At 38.3% G+C, this 16,251-nt stretch overlaps 1 protein-coding gene across 3 annotated transcripts in view; it reads left to right on the forward strand.

Annotated features, from left to right (window-relative positions):
• Window positions 1-3,672: 3,672 nt before the first annotated feature.
• Window positions 3,673-16,251, forward strand: part of USP53 (ubiquitin specific peptidase 53) — a 64,723-nt gene continuing 52,144 nt past the window's right edge. The window contains exons 1-2 of one of the 3 annotated variants that reach the window (XM_027597666.2): window positions 3,674-3,876; window positions 6,464-6,557. The gene's annotated coding sequence lies outside the window, so the exon portion shown is untranslated. Of the gene's footprint in view, window positions 3,877-6,463; window positions 6,558-16,251 lie in introns of all 3 variants that reach the window. The other 2 variants (XM_027597668.2, XM_027597665.2) reach the window with 2 other exon arrangements.

Here is a 16,251-nt window from a genome sequence, read left to right on the forward strand (position 1 = left end):
TGAGCCACCCAGGCGCCCCTTAACAGTTAGTCTTAAAAAGGAATAGGGTGGGGGCGCCTGGGTGGCTTTGTCGTTAAGCATCTGCCTTCGGCTCAGGTCATGATCCCAGGACCCTGGGATCGAGCCCTGCATCGAGCCCTGCATCGAGCCCTGAATTGGGCTCCCTGCTCCACGGGAAGCCTGCTTCTCCCTCTCCCGCTCCCCCTGCTTGTGTTCCCTCTCTTGCTGTGCCTCTCTCTGTCAAATAAATAAAATCTTAAAGAAAAAAAAAAGGAATAGGGTGTACCACAAAGCATCAAGTTTTCTATCATGCGACTATATTTGAACAGAACCTGCACAACCACTGTTGGGGATAATCTTTCAGTGAATGGGAGGCTGGCCCAGACGTAATCTAAAGCCTTCCACATCTTTGAGATTGTAATAAAATACATAGTACAGCAAGGAAAACAACATATAGGTCCTAATAGCATCACATTATCATTGATGACAACAGTATTGGTAATCATAATAATAGCACTAATGGCTGTAATAATACAGTATGGGACTTTACTTGCTTTTATCTGGGTATCAAAAGACATCATATGTCAGTATTATTTTTCATCACAGTTTACAGATAAGAAAATTAGAATGTTTCAAAGTGAAATAACATAAAAGGGTAATGAAATTGCCTAAGCTGACAATAACTCAGCAAAAATTAAGGAGGCCACTGGCTAACCACTAGCTGTGGTTAACTAACAAATGTTGACTCTGGTATAGCAGAGCCTTAGAAGAATTGGGATGTATGGCTAGTAAAGTTTTGACTAAGGAAGAGCTGGCTAAGATGCTAAGGATATTGAATTTGACCTTCTGATACTTAACAAAATGTCATGCTGCAGAGCTGAGGAGTCTGGTAAGCACTCAACTCCTGAATTTCCTATTTTATAAGAGGATAGAGGACTTTCAGGGATACTCTTCTCTCTCATACTTCCTCCCACATCTGCATTATTCTTTCAGACCAGCTATTCTAAATGGCAACATGCATTGCCACAAGCAGCTCTGAGCTCCCATCTTTACAGCTTTATGACCAGAGAAAAGATTCAATTTGAAACTGCTCTGAAAGGATGCTGATTAGCCTGAATCACCCATACACCAATCATTGGGCCAGTGAAGGGTGAAATACCCCACTTGGAATTATGCCCACCTTGTGGTTGTTATTAAAACCTGTGGGTGTGTTATTATTAAAAGCAGGAAAAGACATTCCTACCTACAAAGTTTTCTGGGTGGGCTATGTAGTACAATGTCAATTTTCCTTTTTCCCATCCATTTGCTTCAGACTGCTTTTTTGATGCTTAACTTGTGACCTATTACAAGCCTATAATTTAAACTCAGTACTTAGATAGGCCAAGAACTGGTAGAAAGTTTCAACTTAGAGGATTAAAAAAGTGTTCAGTCAGGGTTTAGTCAAATTCTCAAGCAGGGTGAACTAAAGGGCATTCTTCTGTAATTTTTAAATGAGGAGAGGAGATAGTATGAGTCTTTTTATTATCCACAGTTCAAATTATTTTTCAAGAGTGGAGACAGGGGTTGACTTGTCAGTTACATTTGCAAATAAATAATTACAGTACAATATAATTGTTATAACAGAAATAAGTCCAAAATGGTGAAGGAAAGGCAAGTCCGTCTTGGAAAATTATGAAAGGTTCCGTAAAGGAGGTAAGTTTTCAATTCAACTGAGACCCAAAGGATCCTGAAAGAACGTGGTAGGATCACAGAAAAGCAAGGAGTTCAGTATGGCTAGTATGGAGTAAATGGGCAAGAATGGCAGATGATAGCAGTCTGAAGCAAGATCATGAAAGGCCCTACTGGTGATGGGAAGCCCCTGGAAAAAAATCTCTGCAGACAAATATTGTGATCATATTTTCATGTTAGAAAAATTATTAATAGAATATAGGTTGGAGTGGAGTGGGAAATAACAAGAGGCTATTGCAATTGTCCAAGGGAGATGAGTCAGGAGAGGTGTTAATTACTTGGACTGACAGTGAGAGTGAAGATTGAAGAAGAGTGGATTTGAGGGATACTTAAGGAGACGAGTCAATAGAATTTGATATTAGGATAGAGGAAGTGAAGGAAATGTAATGTAGGGGTACTCCTGGATTTCTGTCTTGGGTAATTGGGTGCCATTATCTGAAATGAGGAATGAAAATGGGCTCGTTTCCAGATGGGTGGGGAGAGTCTCAGGAATAGGGAATGCTAAAGATACCAACATCAATTTAGGACCTATTTAAGGTATCTGCGTGATAACCAAATGAAGATGTTGCTTAAAAGTCTAACCTGAAGATATACATCTGGGAGTCCTTGGTGCACTGGGACACCTGGTAAAAGAGATTTTTCAAGGATATGAGAGGAGTAAGGTAGACAAGAAAAGAAAATGGAGAGCTTGAGAACACAGAGGGCCTTAAGAAAAATATTTAAAGTGTATCAGAAATGTAGTTGCACAACCAATAGTGGTACTAGGGAAACCAAAAGGAGAGTTAATAGTGTTATTTTTTAATGAAATTTTTTTTCCTACTCCTCCATAAGTTTTAAATTTCTTGAAGGCAGGAACTATGTCTTAACTTTCACTATATTTCCTTTAGTGCTTAATTCAGTGAAGGAAATATAGTAAATTCTCAATAAATTCACATTCAGTCTCAAGCAAAATGCACCTATATCAATGTAAAATGTTTCTTCATTCTAATTCTTCAAATAAACTTTTAGTTACCTAAGAGTTTACTTAAATCAATTTTTATAACCTGTATGTTCTACCTGCATCAGCTTTGAAATGAGTTTCAAAATTTTGTTTATTACTTATTGAGAGGGATCTTTAATACTAAAGATGGCAGTGGGTTTTTTTTTAAACTTCTATTAAAAAAAATTACAAAACAAAGTTTAGCCCAATTCCGAAGCAGTAGCTTCTAACTTAAAACTTGTTTTAACGCAGAGTAAGGAGGCAGCCAAATTTTTCTTACCACAATTAACTATTAACCGAGTCAACATGTTTATTAAAGCTTTCATTTTATTAATAGTCACGAAACAACCAGTTGGGGAATATACATTCATGCCAATGGAAGCTATTTAACTGTAAACAAATCATAATGATTCACAGAAAGCTAAAAGGAATTGCATACCCACATGCAGTTTTGAAGCCAGGCAGTACGGGCTGTTTTCTCTCAGGTAACAATACTTAACCCAGTCCTTCGTGGATTCGCGTTCCTGAGCTTAGAAAATACCGAATATATTGACCAAGAGCGCGGGAATAATCACCTCCGCTTGAGGAGAACTACCCCCTTCTTCCTTTTACACCACACAGCCAAACTGCACGCACCTTCCTCAACAGCTAAGCCCTAATGCTCCACTCTTGCCTGAGGGGAAATGTTCAAGTTCCTGCTCTCGCGGGATCTCGCGCCTTGGAGTAAGTCAACTGGATCGCGCGCCCGGTCGAACCCCCGCGGGAATACAGTTCGCCAGGTCCGGAAAGCCGGGAAATCGAGTGCGGGGCGGGGTTAGCTTGAGGAGCGTGAAGGCGGGGCCTTTCCCGAGGAGGCGGGGCCGGCACGAGGCGGAGAGTGGGACGGGTCTCCCGGGACCTGTTGATCGCAGGTGTCACTGCCCTGACTGGCCCTTGGTTTTGGGGCGTGTGCGCATGCTCCATGCGCAGGGTCGGGCTCTGGGCGGCGAGACCAGACGCCTCTGCTTCAGTTCCCAGTGAACCTCGGCTAAGGTGGCCGCTGTTAGTGTCAGACGGGTGTTGGCGTGAGGCGGAGCTGGGCCAGCGGGAGGTAGTCCTGTGGAAGTGGAAGGCCCGTATTTCTTTACCTGGACCGCACTCTCCCTCTCGTTAGGAAGGCAGAGCTCAAGGTAAGTCTCCGAAACTAGTCTCTGGATAGAGATCCAACGACTTGCGACCCCCGCCCCGGGCCTGAGTGGGAGACCCTCGTTCCAGCGTCAGACCTTGCTTCTCCCCTAGCAGCCCTGCGACATCCTTCGCCCCCGCTCCGCGGACTCTTTGCCGGGGTTCAGGCATCCGAGGTCACGCAGCCGTCCCTCCTCCTCCCCGCCCGGTCCCGGCCCTGGAGGAGATGCGTCTGGCCAGGCTGGAGGCGCGCGGGAGGAGGTGCTGTATTTACTGGGTCGTGGTTGTTCATTGCTGCTGTGTTTGAGGGCGGACACGAGGCAGAACCTGGAGTCCAGCTGGGTCGCTTAGTGCGTTCGGCTTATGAATATTACGCTTACTTGGTCCCTGCCCCTCACTTGCGGAGCAGCCACTGCCTCTCCCGAGCAGCCCCTTTTTAAAGGGGTCCGGATGGTTATGTTGCGCTCCTTGGAGAAGAGAGATGACAGGATTCGTGAGAATCTTTGGGCTGGTGGTTTCTGGGTGATAGTAGTAATTTATAAAGTTAATGTTTAGCTTCTAAACGGCGACTTACGGGGCGTTTAACAAACTACTTTTAAAACATCGTTGGAGAACAGGAAGTACTTGCACAGGTGTACTAGGGAGGCTCTCTAAAGCCTGCAATCTGAGCGTGTTCTGAGGTTTGTTATCCTGCTATGGGGTTTTCTGTATCAGTGCAAGGTCTGATTAATGCTTGCAAAATGTACTGCAAGGCTTTATTTGTTAGACAGCAGAGTATGCCAAAATGTTTCCTTATCTGGAAAAATATATGTATTTTTGCAAGGGATTTTCAAGGCTATTTGTGAGGGATGTTTAAACTTAGGAAGTTCTTTGTGATTAGGGTCTGAGTCGCTTTTAATTCTGTTCTTTAAAGAAAAGCATTGCTAATTCTGTGTTTAAAAGGAGTAGCAAGTGCTAACAAAATTCTAATTGAATGTACTTTTGGCCAAATTGATACTTTCTTGTTAGTTTAATTTTCTATTTTAAGTTTCCTGATGATGGCCTAGGCAAAGCTCCTTCATCCTGTGAAAGAAATTAAAAAAATAAAAACTTATTTAGCAAAAGTGATTTAGGATTTCTCTACCATTGTCGTGAGAATTCCAAATAGACACACTCACTGTAGGTAAGAGTTAACCGTAGTCTGGAAAAAACACAGTTTTTGTTTTTGTTTTACATTTTAGAGGCTCTTAAAATGAGCTTTTTGGACAGTTTGCCTAGGTTCGTGATTAGTGGTGATAAACCATGAAAGTGATTTATTTAAATTTGTTCATAAATTAAACTCATTGGTAGTTATGTGTATTTTTTCCTATAGTGTAAAAATAAGTGACCAAGAATAGGTCTTTTTTTCTCTATTTAAAAACTTTTTATAAATGCATAGTGTTCATGGAACACTAATAGTCACTCCATTAATATTATTTTCTCTAGAAGATACAAAAAGTAGTTTTTTAAAAGATAGCTATTTTAATGTGAGAGGGATACCCTTTTCCACCTAGTTTGTTCTTTTCCTTAAGAAAATCTCTTTTCAAAAACTCTTATAATTTTAGTATGCACTGTGATTCAAAATCTATATTATTTAGTGTCAAATGTTTCTTTTAGTCTCAAATATAATTTTGGAATTATGGTTTAGAACCCAATTTTAACAAAACAGAGTTAAAAAATGAAAATTCTGATTTAAGGTGATGTACACATTAAAAAGTCAAAATCAGGGTTATTTTTCCTGTTGAAACTGTTTGGAATTCACTCACCTACCATGCTAGGGAGGATGTTGCTTTACCCTACAATTTTCCAAAAGTATGTTTGAAATCTATAAAGTGGTAGATTAGGCTATCCTACAAAGACATTTACTTATTACAATACTTAGCAGATCTTGTAATTTGACAGCTTTAACTATAAGGTGTTTCTTAATTACAGACCCCAAACACAACCTACAACAAGGTCGTTTATGTAGTGTGTCTGAAAGTATTTTGAATACAGTGTGTGCTAGGTATGTTAGGGCCCCCCAGATTGTCAAGCCTACTGGTTCTCATGAGCTCTTGGATTAAGGAAAGATGTGTACTAATTTATGTCATCTTTGGAGAACTAACTAGAAATTCCTGATGATACAAATGTAGCATTAGTATATTATTTTTAATTTTGTAAAGATGTAATGATTTTAGAAAATTTTGCAATACAAAAGATGCACATAGTAGGAACAAGAAATGGATTCAACCTGTTCTACCACAGATAAAATCTTCAAAGGTTATTTAAACTTTAAATAACTTTATATAATATCCTAATCTTGGCAAGTTATGAGTTTCTTTTAAGATAATAGGAATATTATATTGTTATATCTATGTATCTATCTATAGACTATTTAGGTAAGAAGTATCTAGTCTTTGCTCTTCCAAGTTAACCCATATCCTCTACCAGGAGTTCTTAAAGTAAGGTCCATGATTAGAACTGTGGTCTGTGGTTAGAACTGAATTTTAATAGGTTTTCTTTGTGATACGATTTTTTTTTCTTTCTTTCAATACTATGAATTTTATTTTATGCATTTACAAACATCATTCCAAGGAGCCCATAGACCTCATTAGGCCACCAAAAGTGTCTCTGACATTCGCAAAAATGCTACAAACCATTTCATCTGATTGAAGAATTTTTGTTTTAGGTAAGTCACTTCAGAAAATTTGCTGCATATATTCATATTTGTAATTCATCAGAAAATAAACTATAATGCAATGTAAACCGTATTTCAATATCTTAGTTATCATTTCAGTCATCTGAGTTGTCATGGCATTTTTTAATCTGTTTGGTATTGTTGAATACATTTTGTAAATGTAACTTCTATTTACTTCTATTTTGTAAATATTGATCTGCAAAAAGCAGTTTGAAGAAATACTGGTCCTTTGGAATTTGGAAACTTTTTTACTTTTTGTGATTTTCTGATTTAGCAGATTTACTCAATGAACATTTATTGACCTATTATGCTAGACACCAGAGATTCAAAAATTAATAAGACAACATTAAAGTAGTCAAAAATTTGAGTTCTTCCTTTTCAGAGCCTTATCTCTGGCTGTTCCCAGTCCTCCCCCCAACTGAACTGAGTTTCCAAAGATAAAATAAGTCTTTTTTTCTTATACCCTTGCGTTTGCAAGATGCTGCTTCTCCTCTTCCCATTCCCCTTTCAACTTCCCGATCACCCATACCACACCTGTGAAGTATTTTCTAATCCATCAAAAGACAATAGATTATCACTTCATTTTTGTGTTACCACTGTACTTTGATCTGTATCGTACAAAGATCTATACTGTGTTGCTGTAGAGGGAAGACAGAATAAGGGAATCTGGAGATGATGTTATGTGTACTCTCATCTTAAGTGTAAGGAGAGTACCATAGGGACAGCACAAAGGATGGTAGGCAGGCAGAGGAGCTTTCTAGGGGACCCAGAGACAGCATGAGAGCAATGTCGTACGGTTTGGGTGCTCTAGTTATTTTTTATGGCTGGGTGGATCATGTTATTTATGAATCAAAATTGTCGTTGAGGGAGTTTGTAGTTACATTTCTGAAAAATGGTACATAGGTTGAATTTTTCTAAATCTCTGTTGTTTACTTTATTATTTCAGAGTTGCTTTCCATTGATTTCTAATGTTTTACCTCAGTTTCTCTTTCTCTAGTCCAAAAGTTTGTAGGTGAATGCTTAACACTGTGATGAATCCGCTTGTAAAGTGAAGCATTCCCAAACATTTTCTTGTAAATTAGAATTTTTCATGTTAAATTTTCTTAAAGTAGGATATCTCTGTAAATGAAATCGCTTATTTTTTACTAAGATTGACTTATTAACCGATATTACAATTTAGAAATTGATACTTTATTGTACAGTATATCTGATCTAACTAAGGTTATAATCAAGATTGATAAATCAGTTTAAGGAAATGGAGAAAGATAGGAAAATGAGATATAAAATATACAGCTTTTACTTTCTATTCAAATGTTTATATTATTAAAAATAATTTTACTTCAAAGATAGTGTTGCTATCATTATAATTAGCTTACATTTACTGAATGCCTGCTATATTTTGGGCATATATTAGGTATTTTATACATGGTTTGTGATACTTATAACTATGACCTTTTTATGTAATTATGATTATAGATTATGTAACTGATACAATTTTAATAATTGAATAGTTGAGTAATGTTCTGTGCTACTGAAAACTTCATAAGAGATAGAAGAAATAATTGTGGGGCACATGAGGTCAATATCAGACCATAGATTCCATCCTTGTCAAGAACCTATCAGGGCATTATTTGTCCACCAGGTGCTTTATGCTTTGGCATCTTTGAAACTTCTTAGCCTGCACAATAAACTCTTGCCCCTCTCATGGTGGCCTTCCCTGTTTTTAGGCAAGCAGGCTGTTTGAACCCTAAAAGATTTTTCCTTCTATAATGTATGCGGTATAGGCCTGAAATAATCCTACCTCCTTGACCTAGCTGCCAAATGGCAGGAAATTGTCCTGAACTCTGATTGCCTAGGTCATCTTTGTTAGGAACACTGATTTGTTCATTAAGGTTTTATTTTATTTCCTGAGCTTCCTTCAATAAGTATTTAATGGGTACTTACCATGTATTTGGTACTGGTTTACATGCCTGGGATTCACTTAACATTCTAAGATGATTGGGAGGAGAAACAATAATAATCCTAATAAGTCAATTATATTGCATATAAGATGGTGAAGAATGCCAAGGAGAAAAGAAAAGGTAGAGCATGTTTAGGGGGATTGGGAGTGTGGAGTGGAGGTTGTGATGGGTTGCAGTTTTTTTTTTTTCTTAAAGATTTTATTTATTTATTTGACAGAGAGAGACACAGCGAGAGAGGGAACACAAGTAGGGGGAGTGGGAGAGAGAGAAGCAGACTTCCCGCTGAGCAGGGAGCTGGATGTGGGGCTCCATCCCAGCTCCCTGGGGTCATGACCTGAGCCCAAGGCAGACGCTTAACAACTGAGCCATCCAGGTGCCCCAGGTTGCAATTTTAAATCCATATAGTCCTCATTTAGAAGGTGATTTTTGAGGAAAGCAATCATGAAGGGTGCCAGGGAGAAGCCATGTGTGCATCAAGGGGAAGTGTATTGCAGTCAGAAGAATAGCCAGAGTAAGGGCTTTAAAGCAGGTGTTTGCAGGGTGTATTCAGAAATAAGAAGGAGGCTGATACAATGGCAATAGAGAAAGTGAAGGGAAAGTAGTCAGAGATGAAGGTGAGGGGATGGGCAGTTGTGACATAATAAGAAATTTGGTCTCTGGCCCCATTTCCTGACATACAGCTCCTAAAACCCTTGGAGCATCTCTGGAAGTGATTTTTTTTTCATGCATGCTAATGAGATGAATGCTGGTTGGGGGATCCTGGATAGCCTTAGATTGGGGACTGGTTGCCAGGGGAACCAACTCTGTGATTAGAGGAATTGAACTTTCCTCTTGCCTACCTTCCTCCACCTCCAGGGAGGGGAGTGTGGTAGAAGTTGAGCTAATCAGGAATGGCCAGTGATTTAATCAGTTGTGCCTATGTAATGAAGCCTCCATAAAAAATCCTAACTGGGGGCGCCTGGGTGGCTCAGTCGGTTGAGCATCTGCCTTTGGCCCAAGTCATGGTCCCAGGGTCCTGGGATCTAGCGCCATGTCTGACTGTCTGCACAGCAGGGAGCCTGCTTCTCCCTCTCCCTCTGCCTGCAGCTCCCCCTGCTTGTGCATGCTCTCTCTCTCTCCCTGTCAAATAAATAAATACAGTCTTTTTAAAAAAAATCCTAACTGAAGGGGTTTGGAGAGCTTTTGGATTGGTGAACACGTGGAGGTGCTGAGAGGGTGGTATGTCTGGAGAGGGCATGGACATTCCATGCCCCTTCCCACATACCTTGCCTAATGCATCTCTTCCACCTGGCTGTTTCTGAGTATCTTTTTATAATAAACCCAAAGTCTAGTCAGTAAACTGTGAGCTGTGCTAGCAAATTAATCAAATTAGTCATCTGTGGAAAAGGTTGTGGGAACCTCCAAATTATAGGAGATTGACCAGAAGTACAAGTGACAGCTTGGGTCATGTGATCAGTGTCTGAAGTGGGACGGTCTTGTGGGACTGAGCCCGTAACTTGAGATCTGACACTAACTTCAGGTAGATAGTGTCAAAATTGAGTTAAATTGTAGGACACCCTGTTGGAGTCCACTGAGAATTGAAGCATGGCTTGTGGAAAAACACATGTGGTCTCAAGTGCTGTGAGAGTATAGAAGAAAATGGTTTTTACTTCAGCAGGCAGTACAGGGCCTTGCAGGCCATTGTAAAGACGTTTGGGGTTTTAATCTGAATTTAATAAAGACTCATTAAAAGGTTGTAAGAAGAGGGATGACATTATGATTTTATTTTAGAAGGATCTTTTTGTCTGTCCTTGAGGATAGATTTTGAAGGGTGAGGGCAGAAGCGAGGAGGCAGTTAGGAGGCTGTTCTAGCAATCCAGGCAAGGTTTGAAGATGTGTGAGAAAGAAGAGCCAAAGACCGTTCCAGTATATTTGTTTTGAGCAACTGGAAAGACGAAGTTACCATAAACTGAGATGGGGAAGGAAGTATACATAAAATAGGAGTTCAGTTTGGGCTTTGTCAAGGAAAAGAAAAGTTAGGTTATGCCTGCTTTGGCATAGTTCTCTTCTGGAGATGTTATCCTAAAGCAGATTGCTATAATCCACTGTCCTTAATGTTCATACTCTATATTCTGGACACACAGGAACGCGTCTTTCTCTAGTTAGCTACCAGTGGGAACTAGTGAGTAGGTAAGAGCCATAAGAGATAAACGTAGTTCTTTTTTGGACAAAAAGAAATAGAGCAAAAAAGTGCAGAACATTGAAAATTATTTAAAATTTGCTGTTTTTGTTGGTGGCGGTACAGTATTTTCTTATTATTTTAATCTCATTTTCTGTCTTTGTTTTATGAATTTTCTAGTACACTCTTCTCCAGTACCTCCATTTGTAGAGTAACAGTGGCTTTGTACATCAAAGGACATTTATTCTTCAATTATATCTTCTTTTATCCTTCAACTTATAAAAGTGAAGATACTTCTATAATGAATTAGATTTTTTTTTAAAGATTTTATTTATTTATTCATGAGAGACAGACAGAGAGAGAGAGAGAGAGAGGCAGAGGGAGAAGCAGGCTCCCAAGGAGCAGGGAGCCCGATGTGGGACTCGATCCCAGGACCCTGGGATCATGACCTGAGCTGAAGGCAGACGCTTAACCATCTGAGCCACCCAGGCGCCCGTATAATGAATTAGATTTTTAATTGCTTCAACTGCTATGCATCTGTACCTTGTTATCTAGTTATCGAAAATGAAACCTTAAACACTTTTACTAGTTAGATGAATTGTAGTATATCTGGTAAAAAGTCTTCAGGGTATCCTTGCGTTGCTCTATTTCTTACTGGTGAAAAGATATTAAAATGGAATTTTACTTTACAGTTTGATGACTAGGCCAGAATATATTTCCATAGCTTTATTAGCAGCAGTTCTATACTTCTGTAGGATTATGGGTATTTCTAATTTTCTTTATGTAGTACTTCTATGTTGTTTCAAAAATCTAATAATATTTTATTTTACAACCAAAACAAAACCCAATAAATGTAAAAGAACAAAGTTTCCTAGCTTTATCAGCCATTATATTAGTTTTCTAGGGCTGCTATAATGAAGTACAACCAACTGGATGGCATAAAACAATAGAAATTTATTTTCTCAGAGCTCTGCAGGCTTAGAAGTCCAAAATCAAGGTTTGGCAGAGTTGGTTTCTTTCAAGAGCTCTGAGCAGAAGCCTTCCTTTCCCCTTTCTAGCTCATGGTGGTGGCTGTCAATCCTTGGTGTTCCCTGACTTGTAGTTGTATCACTCCAACCCCTGTCTGTCATTAAACAGTATTCTCTCTGTGTGTTGCTGTCTCTTCTTCTAATGATAACTGCTAGTCTTATTGGATTAGGGCTCACCCTAATGACCTCATCTTAACCTAATTACATCTGTAAAAGCCCTATTTCCCCAAATGTTCACAGGCACTGGAGGTTAGGAGTCTAATATACCATTTGGTGAACATAATTCAACTTGTTTTGTAGCTTAATGTTTACTTTTAAATCAAAGAGAAGGGAGCACTTCCAAACTCATTTTATGAGGCCAGCTTTACCCTGATACCAAAGATAAATAAGGACACTACAAGAAAAGAAAACATAGGCCAATATCCCTGATGAATATAGATGGAAAAGTTCTCAACAAAATATTAGCAAACCAAATTCAGTAGCACACTGAAAGGATCATATACCATGATCAAGTGGGATTTATCCCTGGCGTTGCAAGGATGGTTCAACATTTGCAAATCAATAAATGTCATATACCACATTAAGAGAAGGAAAGATTAGATGCAGAAGAAGCATTTGACAAAACTCAATATCCTTTCAGTGTAAAAATTCTCAACAAAGTGGGTATAGAGGGAATGTGTCTCAATATAATAAAAGCCATATATGACAAGCCCACAGCTAACATCATTCTCAGCTGTGAAAAGTCAAAAGCTTTTCCTCTAGTATCAGAAACAAAATGGTTGCCCACTCTCACTACACCTATTCGATATAGCACTGGAAGTCCTAGACAGTGTAATTAGTCAAGAAAAATAAATGGTATCCAAATAGGAAATGAAGAAGTAAAATTATCACTATTTGCAGATGACATTATATTATATGTGGAAAACCCAAAGACTCCACCAAAACCTGTTAGAACTAATACTCGAGGGGCGCCTGGGTGGCTCAGTCATTAAGTGTCTGCCTTCAGCTCAGGTCATGGTCCAAGGGGTCCTGGGATCAAGCCCCACATCGGGCTCCCTGCTCCAAGGGAAGCCTGCTTCTCCCTCTCCCACTCCCCCTGCTTGTGTTCCCTCTCTCTCTGTGTCTCTCTCTGTCAAATAAATAAACAAAATCTTAAAAAAAAAAAAAAAGAACTAATACTCGAATTCAGTAAAGTTGCAGGATACAAAATCAACATATGGAGATAGTTGCATTTTTATTCAATTTTATCTGACCCTAAAATTGCTACATCAAATTTCTTTTGTTTTATAGTTTTCTGATACATCATTTTAATTTTATATTTGTGTGTATATACACATATATAACTTATATAATGCATAAATGTAACTAATATACATACTGTAGTTTTTTTTAGTACAGGCTTTTTTTTTTTTCCACTTTTATTTTCAAGCTTGGCTGTCCATCCCCATTTTAACAAGACATATGCACACTTCTCTTTGTTCAGATGTTCATATAAAGTATATGTATTTTTTCACATATATTATTTTACCAAAATAGGATTATATTACATTTCTTTTTTTTTTTTTAAGATTTTATTTATTTATTTGACAGAGAGAGACACAGCAAGAGAGGGAACACAAGCAGGGGGAGTAGGAGAGGGAGAAGCAGACTCCCCACGGAGCAGGGAACCAATGAGGGGCTCAATTCCAGGACCCTGGGATCATGACCTGAGCCAAAGGCTGACGCTTAATGACTGAGCCACTCAGGTGCCCCAGGATTATATTACATTTCTGCATTTTGCCTTTGTCATTCAAAAACACCCTGTTATATAATTATGTCCCTATTTATGGACATTCATTTTGTTTCTTTTCTTATTTATTGCACCTATCAGCTATATCTCAATAAGGTAGTACTTTTGGGGGGAGGCATAGATTCTCAGTATTGGGGTTTTTAGATTGAAGTGTGTTTTTAATTTTAACAGTTGTTGCCAGATTGATATAATATTGCTACAAGGGTATTATAGTATAATTACATTTTTTTATTAGTCAACAATAAGGGTAAGTACCTCTTTCCCTTTAGCTCCACCAACAGTGTTTCTTTTAAGTTTTTGCCAGCTGATGTGAAGAAAGAAATTACCTCTTAATTACTTTCATAATGCTTCTGTGTTGAGGTCTCCAAGATTCCTGACATTCCTAAGTTTGGTGCTTTTGCAGAATTTTGAGCATTCAGCATATAATTGTACTTATTCCTATGCTTTTTTAATTATAGCAAAAGGAAATAAAGCAAAATCAGCAAATGGAGAAGGATCATGGGGTGAAGTCTGGTGGAAATCAGACCCAAGTTTCTCCTAGTTTTCTTCCAGTGGAGTCACATGAAATGCACAAATTCCTCCAGCAACAAATTGTGACATTGGTAAAATGCAGTCTACCAGAAAGCTGTGTAGAGACTCAGTCCTTAGAATTTTTTATCGGGAAGGGGTCACATGGTATCCTCTACCTCAAATGTTACCAGAATTCCAGACTTCCAGAAGGAAAGCAGGTGTTCAGGATAAACCACATTGTTTGCACAGTTTAGATACAGTGACCAACTCTCACTAGTTACTGTGGTGGAATCCTCCCAAAAATTTAAATTCTAAAAGCCTAAAACCTTGGAAGCAGGCTTTCTAAGGATAGCAATCTCTGGTCTGCTATGTGGTCCTTTCTTTTTTCTTGTCAGACAGTTCACTCATTGAAAGAGTACAATTCAGTGGTTTTTAGTGTATTTACAGGAAGGTAAACTTAACACAATTTTAGGACATTTTCATCACCTCAAAAAGAATCCTTGTACCCTTTAGTTCACACTCTTCCCGTCTCATCTCTATAGCCCCACTTCTCCAGTCCAAGCAACCACTAATCTCCTGGCTGTCTCTGTAGATTTCTCTGTTCTGGACATTTTGTATGAATGGAATCAATCGTAACATGTGGTCCTTCCTGACTGCTTTCACTTAGAATGTTTTCAATGTTCATCCATATTGTAGCATGTAAAAGTACTTCATTTCTTTTTATGGCTGAATAATATTCCATTTTATGATTATGTATACACACATACTCATACCGTATGTTGTTTATCCATTCATTAGTTGATAAACATTTGGCATGTTTCCACCTTTCAGCTGTTACAAACATTGCTGTGTTAGCTCTTTTCTCCATAACCTCCCAAGTATTTATTGAAAGAATAAATATAGAATGACATTTGCATTCCTGGAATAAACTCTCCTTGATTATTAGTCTTTTAAAAAGTGTACATTATTCTTTTGACACGTTGATAAATTATGTTTGCTAGTGTTTTATATACAAGTTTTGTATCCAAGTCACATTAGTCTGAGGTTTATCATGTTTTGATAATAAGGTTATGTTAGCTTCATGCAATGATTTGGGATACTTTGTATATTATTTTCCCTCTGGTCTGCAGTAATATGTTAGAATTAACAGTTCTTTAATGTTTAGGTAAAATTGAATTTTGAATCCATCTGATCCAGATGCCTTTTTCAGTGGGAGAACTTTTGTTTCCATATTATTCTAGATTTTAAAAATGTTTTCTACTTAAGAATTGGGTTAATTTTGTTAATTTGTATTTTGCTGGGAAATTACCTATTCCTTTAGATTTTAAAAGTTATTGCCCTAAGACTTAAGTCATACTCTTTTTTTTTTTTTTAAAGATTTTATTTATTTATTTGACAGAGAGGGAGACAGAGCAGGAACACAAGCAGTGGGGAGGGTCAGAGGGAGAAGCAGGCTTCCCGCCGAGCGGGGAGCCCGATGTGGGACTCGATCCCAGGACCCTGGGATCATGACTTGAGCCGAAGGCAGATGCTTAACGACTGAGCCACCCAGGCGCCCCTTAAGCCATACTCTTAACAGTCTTTTGGTTGCTTATGTATGTGTGGTCATTTCTTATTTATCAATCTCTTTGGTGTTTATATACCTCTTTTCCTTTCTTTAATCAGGCTTGTGAAGATTTTATGTTATATTAGTTTTTACAAAAGTTTACTTTTGGATTTATTTTTTCTTTCTATTGTTTGCCTATAAATGGGCTTGAAAATCTCTTTTTCTCTCTCGCTTTTCAGTTTAAGCCTTCGTAATTTTCATCCTATTTCCTTCCCCACATCATGTTTGGATTTTTTAAGTTATCATTTTCTATATCTCTCTGAGATATTTGGTCTTTAATCCTGGAAAAATCTTAGTCATTTCTAAAAGTATTTACTCAATTTACTTTATCCTCTTTCTGGGAATCTTTTTAGATAGTATTGATTTCATCCATGCCTTTTAGTTTTTTCAAAATGTTTATATTTTCCACTTCTTTATTCCTTTTTTAGTGCTTTGTAGGAAAATTTCCTGACCTGAACTTACTGCTCATTAATATGGTTTTTGCTTCTATTCATTTTGCTAGTTAATTCATTTTTTTTTAAGATTTTATTTTATTTATTTGACAGAGAGAGAACACGAGAGAGGGAACACAAGCAGGGGGGGAGCGGGAGAGGGAGAAGCAGGCTTCCCGCCAAGCAGGGAGCCCAGTGCGTG

The sequence above is a fragment of the Zalophus californianus genome, chromosome 2, assembly GCF_009762305.2.
Source record: "Zalophus californianus isolate mZalCal1 chromosome 2, mZalCal1.pri.v2, whole genome shotgun sequence".
Classification (NCBI taxonomy): domain Eukaryota; kingdom Metazoa; phylum Chordata; class Mammalia; order Carnivora; family Otariidae; genus Zalophus; species Zalophus californianus.